The sequence below is a fragment of the Ambystoma mexicanum genome, chromosome 2q (assembly GCF_040938575.1).
Source record: "Ambystoma mexicanum isolate Mex_15411 chromosome 2q, UKY_AmexF1_1, whole genome shotgun sequence".
Classification (NCBI taxonomy): Eukaryota; Metazoa; Chordata; class Amphibia; order Caudata; family Ambystomatidae; genus Ambystoma; species Ambystoma mexicanum.
Window position 1 is genome coordinate 242476743 of NC_090924.1, and position 19471 is coordinate 242496213.

At 43.7% G+C, this 19471-nt stretch overlaps 1 long non-coding RNA gene across 1 annotated transcript in view; it reads right to left on the minus strand.

Moving 5' to 3' along the window:
* Window positions 1-749: 749 nt before the first annotated feature.
* Window positions 750-19471, minus strand: part of LOC138569327 (uncharacterized) — a 41999-nt gene continuing 23277 nt past the window's right edge. Inside the window, exon 3 of the long non-coding RNA XR_011303212.1 lies at window positions 750-885. This is a non-coding gene — a long non-coding RNA (uncharacterized lncRNA). The remainder of the gene's footprint in view (window positions 886-19471) is intronic.

A 19471-nucleotide genomic window follows, 5' to 3' on the forward strand; every position in this document is an offset into this window, starting at 1 on the left:
GTCCATGGTGAAATGTTATATTGAATTACATTATAACAACACATAATGCTAATCAAGTAACCATTGAAAAATGTTCAGCATGTCAAACGCAGAAACCATAAGAACATGTTAAGGCATTTAAGGTACAGCTCAGTAACCAATAAACAGTAAAAGAAAAAACACTAGATTGCATTAAACTGCAAATTAAAACACCACAGTAGTCTGAATTAAGTTGCCTTTATAATAATTATTTTTCCAGTCACATATTGACTTATGGGAGAATATATTATAAGCTAAATCCTAGATCGCTCGGTGGACGGATCCTCAGCAGGTCCTGTTGAACCTCATCTTTGGACTTCTGCTGATCTGTATATGCCTTTTGTTATCCATTCTTCAGAGCTGTATCTGGAACCTTGTATGATGAATATTGGTGTGGGACACAGTTTGTTTAGGTAGACCCACCAAAATCAATCTGCAAAAAATATGCATTCAGAAAACCTATATGCTTTTCGGAAACTGCATGAGGTGATTGTCATGAATGCTCGCAGCAGCCCATCCCTGGAAAGAATGTGTTAGGTTTCTTTCGCTTTGTCAGTTTGTACATCATTGTCATCCTGCTCAGACAGTTCTGGGACGGGTGTGTGCAGCAATTTGTCAACCTCAGTTTCTTTCCTGAGAAAACACCAAAGCAAAATCCCCATTAAAATAATACTTGTCGGAAGAACTTTCCACAAAGGTTGCTGATGCTCGCTGCCCATGGACTTTCCCACTGTCCACTTTCGGTGACTTGCTTTACTTTTAGAAAATTGCAGAGGTCTGGAGTTTTCATTTTCTTCTAGATTATTCAGAAAGGATGTCTTATGCAAGCTTCGCGCCACATGTTCAGTTTTAAAAGTGTGTCCATTTCTGTAAGACAATCGAAATGGAGGCAAACAATGAAACAATTGATATATGGCATTTATAACACGCCTATACACAAGTGTTGATACAAATTGGTTCAGATTTACAAAATGGTTTTAAAGTAAACATTGGCATGGTGAAAAAGATATTAAACAATTATTTGATTGGCTAAATTCAGATGTGTGTCAATTGTCAGCCTGGCCAAAATATTACTTTGTGTAGTGTCAGCTTTCAGGTAAGGTAATTCATATTTTATGCAGTTGTCTCCATTAATATTATAAAAACGGTACACCCACAACAGTTTTTTTAAAAAAAAACCATAAACATTACAGATAAAATAACGAAGTTTAAAAATCATATCACAATCTACAGGAAATGAGCACTTTTGACTAGAACCTTGATCTTCCAATATTAGATATTTAAAAATGCTTACAATATATTACCCTACCTTCCTACACAAATGGAAACTGAAAATCGAACATCAAAGCTGCTTCCACAAATGTGTAGATTGCATAGATCATTTTATCGTCTCCGACAGCCAATAGCCGAGACATAGCATCATCACAATATCAAACATTATCTTCAATTAAATAGGTTATTTTCGACTTCCTCTGCAGATCCTTAATCCTGTGACACATCAGGAGAAAGAGCAGTAAATCCTCCAAACTGCCTGTTGAACATGTGCATCTTGGACTCCAGTCCATACTTGGAGGAGAGGGGTGGCAGTGGGGAGCACACATTTATATTGAGTAACTAGGGTTTGGACGTTTGCTGGTTTTCATGGGATCAGGGCGACTCATCCGCTACTTTTCACTTTGCATCCATTTATAGAACAAATATCCTGATTTACTCTTGCTGGAGAAGGTCAAGGTTGGAGTAGTTTCAGTAGAAAGGGGGCGGGAGGTAGGCAGATTGGCTATTGAACAGAGCAGACTGACCTGCAGCCTTAAAGAAGGGCTGGTCTCATGCTGGTTTAGGGCTTCCTGGCTGCACAGGCTCATTACCGTACGACAGTCATTTTAGCAATGGGTAGGGAAGTTTTCTTTTTACGGAAGTGTTTGAGCAGAGAGGCGTTCACAGTGGTTTGTACGGAGGGGAGTTTATTTATAAATAAATACACTGTTGGAATGTGCTCTTTTTTTTTGCAAAGTGGGACTAAGTTGTAAACATGCAAACACCCCAAGCCTTAAATGCTTGTTTTCAGAGAATATTGTCCCTGTTCAGTGCTCTAAAACCGCTCCATGTTCGATGGATTGGCTCATTCAATCCCTTTTTGCTAGCGGAGGCGACAGCGGACACGCAGTTCCTGCAGCGATTGGATTTGGATTGCAATCGGAGAAACCTGTGGAAGCGGAGCACTGCTAGCGTGGAACGGTTAAAACACGTTTTGCTTTACATTCTGTGACTTGTAGTACTTTACCTAGAACTGCCTAAGGAGAACTGCCTAAGGAGCCAAAGTGAGAAACAGGAATGGATGCGCTACTTGTTCCTGATATGGGGCACCTTGAGACCTCTGGATGTGTAATTTCTATGAGATTGCTTTAGGAATAAAATAGGCTACCTATTCTCTTAATAAAAATATGCTGCTTATTCAGCGATTTCCTTCCTTACAAGTTTCATGAGTGCCTCATGTCTGTCTGTTTTGTTATATCTACTTGTAAAGCGCACGGTCCCCCGAAGGTATCATGGCGCTGGAGTGAGGAGATCCAGGTAGAACCAGAGAAATACTAAAAGAGGTGAGTTTTAACAGCCTTTCTAAAGGCTAAATAGTTGGGGATTTTCTTTATGGTCCTAGGAAGATTGTTCCACAACTCTGCCGATGCCACAGAGAAGGCGCGTCCTCCGACTCGGGCCCGTTTGTACATGGGCACCATTTACAGATCAGCCTAGGCTGAACGCAGTGACCGGCGGGGAACATAAGGCATGAATTTCTCCTGGAGATATTTAGCGCTCTGTCTGGTGGATCTTTTGGGTGAAATCTCACTGGTAGTAACCACCACCACTGTGGTAGGTATTTAATAATTAAAACATTTTTTAAAAACGACCACTGGGCCAGTGGTAGCAGTATTTCTGGAATAGAATTGGCAGTATTCCAGCAATAGAGTGGGCTGTATTTTTTTCCCTATCCAACCTCATATCGATGGAATAATGAAAGTAATGCACAGTGTACTGTAGTAGTTCATAGCACTTCTGTAATTTAATTATTTTTCAATGCATAAAAGGAGACACATGTGGCTCCATTTTCCCATTTTGATATTCAATCTCCATATGGAGCTGCATGGATATCTTCCCTTTGATGCAAACATATCATTTAACCAATATGTATATGATACACAGCTGTGCCACAAAAGTGAGCATTGCAAAAGACATCCCACATCAAAGAGGGCCTTGCTTACATCAACGCATGGATGGTTTAATTAGTCTATCCAGCTGAACGGGATATCATTTAAGGGTGGGAAAAGGACATGGATTCACTCCTCATCTGGTCCCAACTGCCAAATCACTTTCACCATGTATGGCGACCCCTCCTTTCGGCACCAAATAACTAAAAACAAAAAGTCTGCCTGGCATCAGTCAGCTTTCATCCAGAACATAAAACCTTTCCTCCCACCAGAGGAGTTCAGAACCATGCCCTAAGGTCTAGTAATTGCACCCCTCGACAGAAGCAATGCCCTTCTCGCCAACAACTTGGCCACACATATACCGGTGCACGCCTGCTTACAGGATCAAAGAAATATAACCACATCTCCCCCTGTCCTAAAAGAACTGCACAGGTATTTAATTCTGGCAGGATACTGTACATCACATGCACAGCAACCACTGGCCAAATGTTGGCTCCTGCACCACAAAACTCACTGGCTCAGCAGGGCACCGCAACAAGACTCGAGACAAAACTGGCGCACCAAGAAATAAAACAGGATACAGCGTTTTCATGATAAGCACGAGCTACTAGAACACTATTCCTATTGCAGTTAGGATGGCCCAAATGCTCCTGTAGCTCAGGAAGGAACTACAGATACTGCTATTCAGGGATTACCTGGCAAACACCCTGGACCCTCAGCTCCGTCTCTCAGGAGAAAACCACAGAACTTTTTCCCTCTTGGTCTGGTGTTCTCTTTTGTTGTACTCCTCAACCAACATTATACAGCGCTCGGTTTGCTCCTTAGCTAGATTAGCGTTTTATGTGCCCACATACAATACAAAATACATTCTGTGTGAAAGGTGGTGTGGGGACCTCGGGCAATGATAAACGTCATGAATGCAATCAACAGCTCTTAATTTCCGTAACAATAGTCGGTGTTCCTCTTGATATCAAATTGGAGGTCCACAACTTATTCTAACAAGTCCTTGCCCCTCCAGAGCATCCTAATCTACAAAGAAATGTCCAAATTATGTAAATCAATCAAATTTAAGGAGTCTGTAGCCTTCCTGTAATAGTAACACAAAGGTTCCAAGGGTTTGGCCAAAGTGAGGGATCCTAAACCTACCCTTCCAAGTCCATCCCTATTCTAGTGCAAAATAATAGAATAAAGAAAATAAAAAAACGTGCTCCTTATGTATCAAGATTTTCAACCACCCCCTCCCAAGCTTTGAGTTCAGCATTCAACCCAGCCTCCCTCTCCTAGGCCTTGGCACATCTTCAACCTTTATTGGATTTCACTCTTCTCCAGTCTCCTCTGTATAAGAGCACAGGATCGTCGTCTGTAAGCCTTTCCGATAGACCTTTTTGGGCGCAGGATTGGCAGCAGGTATCTCCCCTAGGGCATTTGTAGCAACATTGACAACAGGCATTTCTTATCCATTGGTTACAGGTCTCGCAATAAGCCACCCTCCTAGGCTTTGAGGACAGTATTCATAACAGACCCCTCTCATTGGCCTGCCTCCCTCATGCCAGAGCCCAGGACTGCTCATCTTCCCCCGGGGCAGCAGGTGGAAAGCCCCAGGCTTTGGCTTTCCAGTTAGCCCAAGGAGTGGAGAGAGTCTGAGCTGGCCTTAAGGTCAGACTTCCCTTTCCAGGGCTTCCCTATACTAACAGCAATGGCCCCTCTCATTCCGGCCTCTCAAGGCTAGGAGAGGAGGAGCCTTCCTCCAGGAAGCAGTCCTTCCTGGAGTCCTCCTTTCCAGAAGCCTCCCCTTGTGTCAGGAGCATCAGCAGTCGCATCTGCTTCCTCCAGGTCCAAGACACAAACAGAAGTTTCTCAGCTCCTTTCGTACCCAAAGGGGCTCTGGTGCAATGAACTCTGCTTGGTTCTCGTCTAGGGTCCTTGGTTTTAAATCCCTGGGACTAGTTAACCTCGTGATGACCTCATTCCCTCTTACCATCTCTCCACCGATTGGTATCTGGGTTGCCCATTTGGTGGATCAATCATTTATTTATTTGCATTTATAAAGCGCACAAAGCGGCCCTGGGGCATCGTGGCGCTGTTACAGAAGTCTTACTTAGTTGCGAGAGGGGAGCAAAGAAATATAGCAGAACAAAAATTGCAAAAAACACAAGATAAATTACAGGTTACATGGTGTGTTTGGCAATGTGTTCTTTGGTTACAGTGGAACATGTTCAGATGATGGGTACGTTGTAACAGAAGAGCAAAGTCAGCCGCAGAGGCAGTTCTTAGAAAAGAGTTTTAACATTTAAGATGAGAGCCGGAAGGTATAAAGAACATTAATTAATTGAAGAGTTTAGTTTGAAGCGATCTACGGAAGATTGTGTATGATGCTTCATTTCTGAGTGACGTGGGCAGGGCGTTCCAGTTTTTGGGTACTAAGTGTAGGAAGCTGGATCCTCCCGCTTTTGCTCTTTTGAAGGTGGGAACATAGATAATAATTAGGCTTTTATATAGCGCTACAAACCCTCAGGTATCTGAGCGCTGCTTATTATTACCCACGGTGTGTGGTGCTCATTTATCGACCTCGGAAGGATGAAAGGCTGAGATTGGCCCCGCCGGGATTCGAACCTGCGTTAGCAGGCTCTGCACGGATGTCAAAGCGAGCGCTCTACTCGCTGTGCCACTAGATCCGTTTGAAATGGTGCGTCATAATGGGTCTAGCAGATGTGATCAGGGTGATCTTCTCAGATAGATAGGGGGGGGCAGTGCGGGAAAGGCACTTGTGTGCGATGGCCATGGGTTTGAATAAAATGCGCTCTTTGACTAACCAGTGCACATCTCTTCTAGTCTGTGAGGTGTTCACTTTTAGCCCACAACTGAGGTTTCTAAGGGTATCTATGATGTAATGCGCCAACTTGGGATTCCCCCAGTCACGGACAATGGCTCCACAGCATTTTGCAGTCTCTTCTGCTGGGTGCAGCATATCTCCCAGTTTGGGTGTTAGAAAACTGGTCAATGAACACCCCCACTGCTTGTTTCTACAATCAGGCCCCTACCTTGTGGCGTATTCTGGGAGATGGTAGTTCCCAGACGAAAGAACTGCACAGGGTGTTTCTTGTGACCAAGCTATTGTCGCTCTCTGGGATCCCCATTGCAGATAACTGTTCCTACGTATATTGTGGGCAAAACATGACCCTTATGGCAATGCTGGGTGCAACACCAGCGATCATTTTTACAGTGGCAATGCTGAGATATACAGTGGATTTAGGCATCATGAAGAAATTGGTCACACGCTTCTGCGTACTGTTGGTGACCTAGCCTTCATTGGATCCTTTTATGTGTTATTCGACTGGGCCGATTGTTAAGCCCATGGCTTCATACCATATTTCGCAAAAAATTTGCTTTAAAATGCACCACTTTAATCCATTATTTAAAAATGAAAATTCAGGGAGAACCCTCAGCTCATCCCTACATTACTTGGGTGTTCCTGGCTATGCTCAGTCTCGCACTAAGGTAAACATGAATGCCCTTTCACTGGAAATGTTCAACAGCACCCACCCACCTTGAACAATTTAGAATGCAGATGCCCACTGAGCAGCCATCTGCCCCCAGCACCAAAAGCTGCCTCTGCCACTATGCGGCTAGGACACAGTGTCACCTGCGTACCGCCTAGGACAAAGCTGCAGGGAGAATTACCAAATGAAACACAGCCGTCACTCTCTCCACATATTTAAACTGTAAAACTGGGAAGGTGGGCTGCTCTGAAAGAACTTCTAGCATCCCGTCACATTGCAAGCTTTATTTAAGGGGACACCTAGGAGTCAATCGCATATCCTTGCGTGCTGTCGCGCATGCTCAAAAATGGGGTCGTGGGACATGGCTCTGCAGTCGGCTTTGCACTGTTATTATCACACTCACTGATTCACTGCTACTCACGCGCACGTTGGATGCCCATCCGCATGCACCGATTTATCCACGCCTACATGCTTATTCAATAATTCCATTCATCCATATCATGCTTCTGTATCCATCCTAATAGCATCATATGCCCTTTCACTTTCATTCAATTCATATGCATTCATCTATTATCCTCTGCCATTCACACATCCTCCCACCTTCTCATTCATCAATCCACACATTCATATATCGCCCCTGCACCCCCTCCACAGTGCTTTCCCCTCGATATATCTCCCCAAGTGTGTCTGTGTTCATGAACTTAGAAAATGTTTTCATCATACAACAGCTAAAACGAATGGCTTAGTTAATTATTTTTTATTTAGTACCCTCAACCATTCGATCTGTGGCAAAGATGTAATGTGCCCCATTCGGAGGAGGATTGTGGCTGCTTGAGACGTGCCTGTGAATGCCAGGGAGCAGAGATCATGGTCTTCAGCACAGGCACTGGTTGCTCGAAGCCCTCACCCAAAGAGCAAGTATCCAAGACGACACGCGGGCGTTGCCTCCGTCTCTCTACCAGCCATCCAGTGGATCGCAACATGCAGAGCCGTTGTGGAGGGCCCGGGGCATGCCCACGGCAGAGTTTCAGTGCCATGCTCCCTAGTGACAGACACCAGTGCATTTTCACAGCACATCATTTTCTCTTCTTCGGTCTTCAGTTGCAGTACTGAACACTAGCTATGTTACACACACACAGCGAGTTATAGCATTGGTCTCTCTTGTGGAGCCAGGTGTTATTCTATCAGAAAATGGCAGGTCACTGGTTACAATGCTGATGGCTTGTGCCTAGGTGCAGAGCCCTACCTGCTTTGAAATGCTACAAGGACTCACGCAGTGTACAAATGATATTGATTATACTGTAGTCAGAGAGGTCTCTACATAGCTGTATGCACATCACTTTTAGGCGCTGGTAAATTGCGAGCAACCCACAGATGGAGGCTAAAAGCATGAATTTGAAAGAAGATTATAGGGAGGCTCTACATAGGGAATAGAAAATAAATAGAAAATCTTACTTAGTGCAAAAATTCCCTGCGACACAAAACTTCAACAAAATCCAGACATTTGTCAAGAATGTGACAGTGCCTCCCAGTTGAAATCTTAACCAACTCTAGCACCACATAGTCACCCAATGCTTTTCAGGTTTAGATCAGTGAAAACATTCATATCAATGGAAAAGCCATCGAAGACACCTTGACAAACACAAACTGGAAGAGAAATGGAGGAGGAAAAAGGAGAAGGTAGATCAGCCACATAATTAAAATGTAATCTTCATACCCAAAAGGTTTAGAGGATATGGCAACAACCTATCACTGTAAAAGGGAACTATAAAAGGAGCAAATCTGTTGAGTATAAGAGTTTGGGAGAAATACATGATCATAGAAAAGGAGGAGTGAAGTACTAAAACTATAATTCATTGTTGCTTGTGTTTTCTCAACATATTGTTGAGCGTGTGCAAACCCGTCTAAATGGGACCTTGCCAACAAAGCAAACAAGTCCATTGGGCTGGATCAATCTAGTGCTGGGATTCTGAAAGAGTTAAATCTACTACCTAACACCGGCAGGACTGAAGAAGTGGACAGTACACGAACTTAAAAAACAAACCTCTTTGGATAGCAGTGCTAGACAAAAAAGGATTCAGCTGTTGGAGTCGACAAAGTTACCATTGCATATCTACAACCATTGTCTCTTTCAGTAACCTTACATGTTTCATTGGTGAAGGTCGACTACTGTGGGGGTCTAACATCATGAAAACCACCCTGCTTCCTGCCCTAGGTTGCTGAACAAGTAACCTAGGGAATTAAACCAAGTTCGCTTGGAGAACTGCCATAACAGACATTGCATTTTTTGTTAGCATTGTTCATCAGATCTGCAAATGTGTTCCCCCTGTTCTCAGCAATTAGGTAACATATTTTCAGGCTCTCGGCTATTCTAGAGTCTTTAGTAACACCTTGCAACTGGTGAGGTGTTTCAGACTAACCCTTCAGCTCTCCCACCCAATCGACTTTGGGCATCTCGAGTCTCAAATGTCCATCACCTCTTTCAGAGCTCTTCTAATCACTCATACAGCAGGTCTGGTGGAGGCATTTTGGGTTACTATATTTTGGAAGACAGGCAAAAGTAGTGCTGGTAATGTGTTTGTCACCAAGCAGCTGACCACGCTAAACAAAGGGCTAGCCAAGCAAGAAGACTAACCTTCTTGCTTGGCTAGCCTTTTTGTTTAGCTGATTAACTGAGAACCAACAGTGGATGGTCACAGTGCCAATGGCTCTCCAGCTTTTTGAGGGCGGGCCGTGGAAGATGATCGCTCAAAGTTGGGTTGGGCATAATCCACATAATTTCCCTGAAGCCACACTCTCCCCATTTAACCAGACTAGGTTTGATTGTAATAAACCTTAGGGTTTTGTTTAGAACATTTTACAAGCATACTTAGAGAAAAAGAAAATATTAATTGGAACAGCAACTTCATACTTCAATTTTTGTTAAGCTGATTTCACAGACAGAGTGAATTACACAATGACAATTAACTTTGAGGAAAGCCATCCTGTTTTCCTGCTCAGCATACTGAAAATACTGCTAAAGGTGACAGTCGTGTGAAAAGACCTCAATGTAATTTCACTAACATAGTTTTAGCCCCTTTAAAACCACAAACACAAAATTTGAACCAAGACAGATATAGGTTACCATCAGTTTCCTAATGTACAAAGTGAACGTTCAAAATAACTTAAGGGAGATCTTCAATAAGACATGATCAGGCAAAGATCTCAGCAGAAAATAATTAGTATACAAAAGAGGACATCTACAAATCCAGGATCTACCATTGATATGAAGTGAGTGCAACGAAGATGCATTTTGAAACGTGATGACAGTCGACATACATAACAGTAGGGATGCCAACGATGTTCATGGTCATAAAAAAGCACTTGTAGAAAAGTGTAAACTAACAAGAGTTTCGGTGATGTGGGCATTAGAAGGGTAAAATTGGCCTGCTGCTTCTTATTGTGCAGAACATAGCATAATTGCCAAAAACGTAAGCAACTTTGGAAACTAAACCGGAGGCATACATTAAAGATTGATTAGGTGTTGCGAGTATGCACTCCGGTTTAAGACAACAGTAAAACACGACCATTAGAAACGTTTGAATTTACAGTTTACGCAATTAAGCACAGGGTTATGCCCTGCGGCACTGCACAGAAGAGACATGAAAAACAAGTATGTGCTGGGACCTGTCTCAACTTCTCAAGCCCCAATCGACGCACCATACTGGCACTAAATAGCCTTTGCTGGCTTCCCAACCCTGGAATAAACGAAGTACAAGGTGCTCTGCCAGACACCCAACGCCTTTTTGGAAAATGACCTCATTACCCGATAGGGCATGCACTGCACTGCCTATTTTACCAGATAGGCTGCCTAAACAATACACAGTGCATGCTGCTATTTCATGTTCAGATCACGTGGACATTCACATCTCTTTAGTGCTGATGTCAACAACCCTTTCACATTATAGGGGCAACGTGCTGGTCTTGGAAGCAAGACCACACAGAGCAATAGAGGTTCGAATCCCAATCTGCACTTACAAACCAAACTCAGGAATTAAGCGCGTTATAAAAAAAACAATTACATAAATATAAGTAATCTTAGAATCAGTGATACGGATAAGAATTTGAACTGGGAGTATTTCACTCACTATTTTTTAAAGTTGGCAGTAAAATTATTTTTTATGGCGTAAAAAAGTAAGTCCCATGCCCAATGGCAGTATTTTAGAAGCGACGCAAATCTGTTTTAACTGTACAAACATGTTCCTGTAATAAAATGTCTTTGCACCTAGTTAGGATACACGTTTACCTCTTCAGATCAGGCAGTAACAATACAAGTTTCTTCCTGTGGCAGTACAGGCATCACTGGTCCAAATATATCCATGGAGATATGTGGATGAAAGCAGGGGGTGTCTGGGGTGGGGGCATAGACTCCTATGTGTTGGTTTCCTATTTTTTGTCAGGAGTATTTTAACTCCCTATTTTTATCTGTTCTGAGTATTTGCCTATTTTTGGGGAGTACAAGTGGCTGATAACACCTCTTCCTCTTATCTGTAGGGCTGCCTAGAATTAAGAATGCTTTCTTTATTCTATTCCATTCCCTTTTCCAACAGATTCAGCGTGCTTGGATCCTTTTGTTAGATCCTTTTGTTTTTACTTATGCACACGCTTATATGGTGTTGTGTATCTTCATCATATAATCTGGATACCTTCAATAATACACTGAGACCGGATACACATCTATAATCCTTTACTGTTCCATCTTAACTGCATGCTCTTCACTCCTTTTCCTTGCATACCCATTCTTGTTCTATTCTCTCTTCATTCCACATTCTACAAGCCACAACATCCCCCCTTGCTTATCATATAAGTTCATTCCCCATGTGTCCAGCAAGATCACCTCTACATTTGCTCAATCAGATGTCCAGGTTTATGGGTATTTCTCTGGAGCCGAGTATTGACTGTCCCCTGACTTCCCTCACCAGCCACACAAGGTGGAGAATGTCCACAGTCTTTAAGTGACATGACATCAACAGGTTCTTCATTTCCCCGTTCCTCATGCACCTCTTCATATGCTTCTTCCCCACCTGAATCATCTTGAAACAATGCACGAAAGAATGGATCCCCAGCCACTTCATCTCTCCTGGCAATGACCACGGGCCCTTTAACATTGGTCACAAAGAGAGGCTCTGACTCATCATTAAGGTCCATCTTCTTGACCATCTTCCTTTGCTGCCTTTGACCCCATTACATGCTCTCATCCCCATCCATCAAATGTTCCTCATGTTCCTCAACTTTCCTCTTACCAGTTGTCCAAACTCTGTTCCACTTCACTACTTCCCTTTCATTGTCACCATCCTCCTCTCCATTTACACAATTATAATTTTCACACCCTGGGAAACAGTCTTTTCCTTGGTAGCTGACCATTCTTTCACTGAGAACACATCCCGTCGCTTTATGGGAACTCCTTCGGTGACTTCTTAGGGTCTCTTCCTGAGATAGCCACTTTCTTCCAACCATTAGTCCTCGATCTGGGATGGCCACATCCTTCCCCCTTTGTTTCCTCCTGCTCACCTCCCCATTCTCGGAACACTCCATCATTACGCATTGTTTCCCATTCAATATTGGCTGGGCATCAGTTCCACAGGTCGACAATAGAGATGTTCTCTCTTTACACATGACCAAAAAGTGATTTCTCTGACCACATTCCACACATCTTCGACCAATGGCCGGGCATCAACCTTTGTGTGGAAACCTAAATCCACATCTACAACACAGCCTTCCATCACCACTTCCGGGACTGTTTTTGCACATTGGAAGTTGGAGACACTGGCTGGCTTCAGATGCAGTCACTTTCCATATCTGCTGCTTGTTTCTGAAGTCGTTCATACATTCTCGCCAATTCCAGAATATCTTTCAATGAGAGGGGCACTCTTAGAAGATGTCTCCGCAACACTGACGGTGTGCAGCTTTCAATTATTCTTAACCTAATAGCTTCTTCATCATCAAACTTTGCGAATTCACAATAGGTTGCTTTCGCGAATTCACAATAGGTTGCTTTCTCTTGCAATCGTAATACAAACTGTGCAATTGTCTCCTGTGGCCTCTGCATTGGTTAAACAGATATTCATAATCTTTGTTAGGAGCAATTATCAAGCGTTCCTCTAGAGCAGCAAGAAGGAGCTGGTACGATGTTCTCTCCTCAGTTGTTGTCAATGTTCTTATGACACTCCTCATTTCTACTCCCACCAAATTCATAAATATGTCTAATTTGTTTGGAACATTCTCATTTCCTAGTGCTCTCATGAAGCCCTCAAATTCAATCACCCACTCTTGCCACCACCGTCCTTGATCATCATATGGCTCAGGATTGAATGATTCTGGACGGTGCAGGTAATGAATTTAACTCGAGGATATAGGGGTTTCACATATGTCCTGAGCTAGATTTAAATCCCCACTCATACCCTCAGATGACATTTTGAGCTGGTAGTTTTACATAAGATATGCAGATTTCTTTTTCTGTAGACTGCTGTGATAACAATATTGTATCTGCGCTGAAACAGGATCAAACTTTCCGTTTTCTATCCATGCACCTCAGCCATTCTGCATGTGTAATCCATCCTCAAGATCCCCTAACTGTTATTGCTGGTTTTGAATTGACAGTCTGTCCCTGTCTTGTTTTGATATAGCTCAGCTTTATTGATTCTGCTGTGCTATTGACATTGCTGTACAAGTGTAGGTGTTATTTCTTTACTTTTGTCTGACATTTAATTGCTGCAACTCCGACACTGATGTGTTATGCATTGTCACACCTACATGACCGTGTTGCTGTGACAGCCCTTGTAATGTATGTAAATCCACAGCGCTTTTGTCCGTGTTATTTCAATTATTATTTATGCACTACGCTGCTGTGTACAATGCAATGAAGGTATATGCATCATATCACTTTAGGGATTCAAATATCGTCTTGGAAATTAATGTTCAGTGTCTTCAACGTGATATGCTAGACATCACTGCTCACTATAATGCTAGTTGAAACTGGTCTTTGTTGAGTTTGCTAGGCCTCTTTTGAGCTCTTGGAGCTTTCTGGAATTTTGCCGTGTTCGCTTTGCTCTGTTAAGATCCCTCTTAGTCTCTTAGCTGTTCTTGCTGGTTTTGATTGGTAGTTTTGTCCTGCGTTGATATAGTGCTGTGTTATTGATCCTGCTGTGCTATTAGCATTGCTGTTCAAGTGCAGGTGTCATTTCTTTAATCTTGTTTCACATTTCATTACTGCTTTGACTCATATTTTGGATTACGTGGCTTTATCTGTGAGAATTCGCTTCGAATCCGTGCCTTTAATTATTTCATTTTGTTAGTTCAAGGCTTGAGAATTCTAGGTGCTTCATAATATGACAGTGAAGAAAAAAAATGCCATTGTGATGCATCTCTTCAATCACTCTGTATATCAGCAGGCGATGCACTTTTATATTACATGTGCCATTTTCTTTCTAACGTTTTACTGATTTACTGATTTCCTTTATCACTTTCGTTTTATCTCCGTCCCTCTGGGCTTTTCGTTTGTTGAATTACTGCAACCTGTTAAGTTTTGATCTGCCCCTGTCCATGGTATGTCTGCCTGTGTCATAGCTGGAGTGTTGATCTAGAATGTTTGAACTGGAACCAGCATGAATGTTCTACTGTGCTGCGAGTGTTCCTAGAGAAACAGTTGGGACCTGGCACTGAATGGAAGAGGGGGCCGCTGGATGTCTCTACCTGCCTATGTACTTTATCTTATTATCCTCATGTACTTACCTGTAGACCTAACCCAGTAAAGACTTATGAAACCCATGAACGGCTTCACTCGCATACTTGACTCCAAGGTCTGAACATAACATTGGCGACGAGGATTTGTCTCTGGGGACGGTCACTGGATAAAGAGAGCAGGCTAAGGAGGAAATTCTGCACTTCAGGAGAAGGAGCCCGGTGACAGGTGGCACATGCATCAAGAAAGTAGGCAGAACACCAGAGGAGCAGGAGACATCCACCGGCCACCCCAAGCTGTCTCCTGGCCATGAGGTGAGCGTGCCCCATTTGCCAGAGTTGGTAATAGACTGCGCCAAGCAGTAATTTAATGGGGGTTGGCTTGCACCTTAATGGGGCACTGAACTCTAAAGGACCCATCAGTCGGGGTATTAGCCTTACTGGACACCCACCTGACAAGGGTGTTTCCCCTGAGGGAGCGCTACATAGTGGGTATGGGCTGGCTAATTTAATGGCCCCTGGACATTGATGAAGGGCTGGTGAGGAGCGTGCAGGTGTGCCTACCACCAACAATGTATAACTGCTGCCGGTCCCAACGCCCAAATTGCTTAGTAATGCGGCGCAACTGGTGCCATCTGTATTGGGAGCAAGACTTCAAGGTTATGGCACTTACCTCTTCTTTGCTGGCTGCTCCTCTTGTGGGCCGTGGTGCGTGCGGTGCGGGCGGCTGCGGTGTCATGATGGCCTGTGCGGCGCCGTGTGAGTCTTGGTGAGCGTGTCCACTGCGGCGGCCCAGGACGACGGTTGGAGCGGAGCTCTCCTTCCGTGGCCGACCTCGACATCGCAATGGTGACGTCACCTGGATGCTGGGGGAGTTGGCGATGGCTAACGTGGAATGCTCCCTCCAGCATTCCAGGACCCGGCAGCGCTGTGAGCGCGACGAACAGTGTTACAAAGCTTAGAAAAAAGAACCTTCCAACGTGGAAAACGTGCCCCAGTTCCGTGTTTCATACGGAAACACAACGTTAGAAATGGGAAGTTACAACAGCCTGTGAGCTGTATAGACGATGCATTGAAGTACTGCATTCAGATATGGAACTTTGAATTACTACATTCAGATATGGAACTTTGCCTATGTGAGTTTCCAGGCCGTGCGGTTTGAGATGCAGGATGTTGTCTTGAATTTTTCTTTTGTGGATTTTGCCGACAAGTACAACAATATCAAATATTCATGTCGATGCTGGAATTAATACAATGACATGTTGCAGAGTCATGGGAATTTCTGCGATAACAACGTTCACGGGAAGTACAGCGGTGAACTTGGACATGAAGTGATGTGCCACTACCTCTGGAAGGATTGCACTTTAAACTCAAGTACTGGGGAGTTATTTATGGGAGTGGCTGAGTTTTGGCAATTATTCTGGTCAATCCATAATGGGTTGAGCATTTGACACTGTGGGATTACCATTTGTTTTAAATTGGCAATTTTGGTAAAGTGATGTAATACATTGCAATGTATCGTTATGTAACCTTGCATTTTTTCCTAGGAACCTTACCAAAGGGGCTCTGAGGACTTTAAATGTTGGGTTTGGGAGGCGTTTATTAATACATTGCATTGTTGGCCACTTTTAAGTCTGATTCGTTCTATTGGTATGTTATGGGAAGGGCAGAGTAATTTATTAATGCATGGCTTAGCATCATTATTATTAGAGGCAGTGTCTGTTTGTGGAGTGGTGCCAGTAGTCTGGGTTAGAAGGTGCCATTGGTTTGGCATAGGTTGTGCCATTGTTAGCATATCAGATGCTAATGGTTTGACATAGGTTGTGTCTTAGAGCATAAGAGGTGCCATTTGTTCGGCATTAGTGGTGCCATAGTTTGCTTTGGTGATGCCATTGTTTTAGCATAGGAGCTACACATTTTGCAATTTAGATGCTTTTGGTTTAGTGCATTAGGTGCACATTATGTCACTGTTTGGCGTGAGTAGTACATTTGAATTGTACAATTTAAGCCTTTGACTGGCATAGGATGTGCATTAGAGGTGCATGTGAGATGTCATTGGTTAGTAGCTATTTGGGCATACTAGATGCCATCATGGTTATGTGGTTAGGTGTAATGTTTAGTTGCACACAACAATGTTAAAATGTTGGGTGTTGAGCAAAACAACTGCTGTAGTGCTTAAAGTAAAGTAAATGCAATTGCGGTTACAACTGATGCACTATATGTTCAACTAATTTTTCTTCCACAGGTACACACAAATGTAATGTATGTTTAAACAAATACTTGGTGCAGCCATCGTGTTTGGCGTGAGTTTAAAAATGCTCTGCTGATTGTTTTCTGCTTATTGGGGTTTTGTGTTTCTGTCAAAAGGAAAGAGGCGGATTTGTATTGCTATGATGTTATCCTAAAGGTTATTGTGGTGTTAAGATTGATAAAGGATTAAAATGTCATGTGAGGCCTGTTAGACCGTTTCGTTGCAAAATTGTTGCTAGGACTTTCAGGGTTGTGTGACTGAGAGGTTGGATGTGATGGTTGTCGTGGCCTCTGTTTCAGTTTCTCGTGTGTGACATGATGTATTGCATTATGTATGTTATTTTGGCTAACCACATTTTCATTCACAGGTTCATCAAACACAAAAGACTTTGTAGGGTAAAGAATATGGACTCGGTAGTAGTGTTGAACTCTCGCTTACCATTCTTATACCCTCAATTTATCTTTACTTGTATAGTAAGAGACTTGTGGTGAGTGAAGTGGTTGTGTTGTGGTGGTAACAATATTTTGGTTATTTGGGTGGGATGTGTGGTCCCGGGATAAGGTTCTGGTTGAACTGGTGTCCTTCGCACTAGGTGCATCCTGATATTTGGTGTTTTGGTGGGATGCATGGTCCCGGTAAAAGGTTCTGGTTCTGGTTGAACTGGTGTCCTTCGCACTAGGTGCATCCTGATATTTGGTGTTTCAGTGGGATGTATGGTCCCGGTAAAAGGTTCTTGTTCTGGGTGAACTGGTATCCTTCGCACTAGGTGCATTCTGACTATTTGTGTGTCAGTGGGATGTATGGTCCCAGTAATAGGTTCTGGTTCTGGCAGAACTGGTATCCTTCGCACTAGGTGCATTTGGTGTGATAGTGTATTGGGATGTGTGTCCCACTCACGCTACTTTGGGAGCGTGAAACATTATTTGTAGAAATTTGTATCCTGTGTTGGTGGAAACAGTTGGAAGTGATTAACTTATTATGGTGTCCTTGTACACCTTGTTGAGGGTTTATGGATGATGATAGTATGGTATCTGAGTTGTTTGGTTTGGTTTGGTTTTGAGTATGAGGGCTGGTTCCCTAGTAATAGACGTCTGTGGTGGGGCCCGCTGCAGAGTTGATGAATGTCCATGGTTGGTGCTTAGCTATTTATAGGTATAGTGAAGTTAGCAAATGTTTGCTCTGAGCAGTCGCTTGGCTGGTAGAGTTGTATTGAGGAGGATTTGACCCCTGTGGTCATTATCGAATTTTGTTCGGAGCAATTGTGCATCTTTTCCCTGTGTTTTTATCCTGTTGTTGTCTGCTTATATAGGGGGAAGATGTGTTAAGTTTTGATCTGCCCCTGTCCATGGTATGTGTGCCTGTGTCATAGCTGGAGTGTTGATCTAGAATGTTTGAACTGGAACCAGCATGAATGTTCTACTGTGCTGTGAGTGTTCCTAGAGAAACAGTTGGGACCTGGCACTGAATGGAAGAGGGGGCCGCTGGATGTCTCTACCTGCCTATGTACTTTATCTTATTATCCTCATGTACTTACCTGTAGACCTAACCCAGTAAAGACTTATGAAACCCATGAACGGCTTCACTCGCATACTTGACTCCAAGGCCTGAACATAACACAACCTATTGTCATCTCTCATCACCATATCAGTTCTGCATTTTGTACTGATCTACTTTACTGTCCACAGTTGAATGCAAAATGCCATGTTCCACAATCATCATTCATCTTGTAGTTTTCCATTGCAGCAAAGCATGGGAGCAATTTCTCGGTGCATTCACTTCTCAAGTAACAATCACTGCCTAATCTGTTAAAGTGACCTGCTCAGTCACAGGACAGTTATTGCACTTATTGCTGTCTCTAGCTTTGTTTGTGTATACTGTAACCTTGATTATCTTGCCCTTAAGCATAACATCACGAATGCTGCACTGCATTGGTGGTTGACTTCATTCTAATTTTGTTTCCTTCCTCTTCCATAGCAATATGTTTGCATGTCTGACATTTACATTCCACGCTTCGCATCTTTGCCTTGCGTTTATTTTATTAGATTTATCTTTTCTTTGTCTCATATGACATTGTATTAGATACACTTTCATTTTGCTTCGGCTGACATTTCATTTCAATTAGTGCACGCTAGACGTACTTTAATTTCTGTTTGTATAGTGTTTCGTTTCAATTGCACGTTGACATGACAACATCTGTATAGCTGCATACAAATATGGCAATATGGCGGCACGTTATCCCACGTACCTAGGTGTTGGGGGCTGCTCCGGGGACACCGAGCAGCGCCATGCTCGTGTCGGGGAACACCCGACGACACACTGTCGCAGCGTTCACGCTGCATACACAAGGGTGGGGGTCACCTCCCCCCGCTCCGGGGACACCGGCGCTCCGCACACGTGGCCAGGTCTACCTGGCCACCTCGGCCCCGGCTCTGGGGGCACCCAGGCCGGGATCGCATCCCCAACCCGCCTCACATGGTTGGGGGACCCACTGGGACGGCGCTGTCCGGCAGGGGCTCCGTCCAGACGGCGTTGCCCGGCAGGGGCACCGTCCTCAAGCTGGGCCCTGTCCTTGGGCCCAGCACACGTGGCGAGGCACCATCCTGGCACCAGCACAACACACACACGCGGAGTCAGTTTCACTCTTGACTGCCGAGCCGGAAGCGGCTCGGACCTTTTATTAGGTTGGTCACATGGGTAACCATGTGACCACACAACACCGTGGAATGTACCATGGCCCCTCACAGGGGTGCCATGCAACACTAGGTCCTTTTTTTATATTT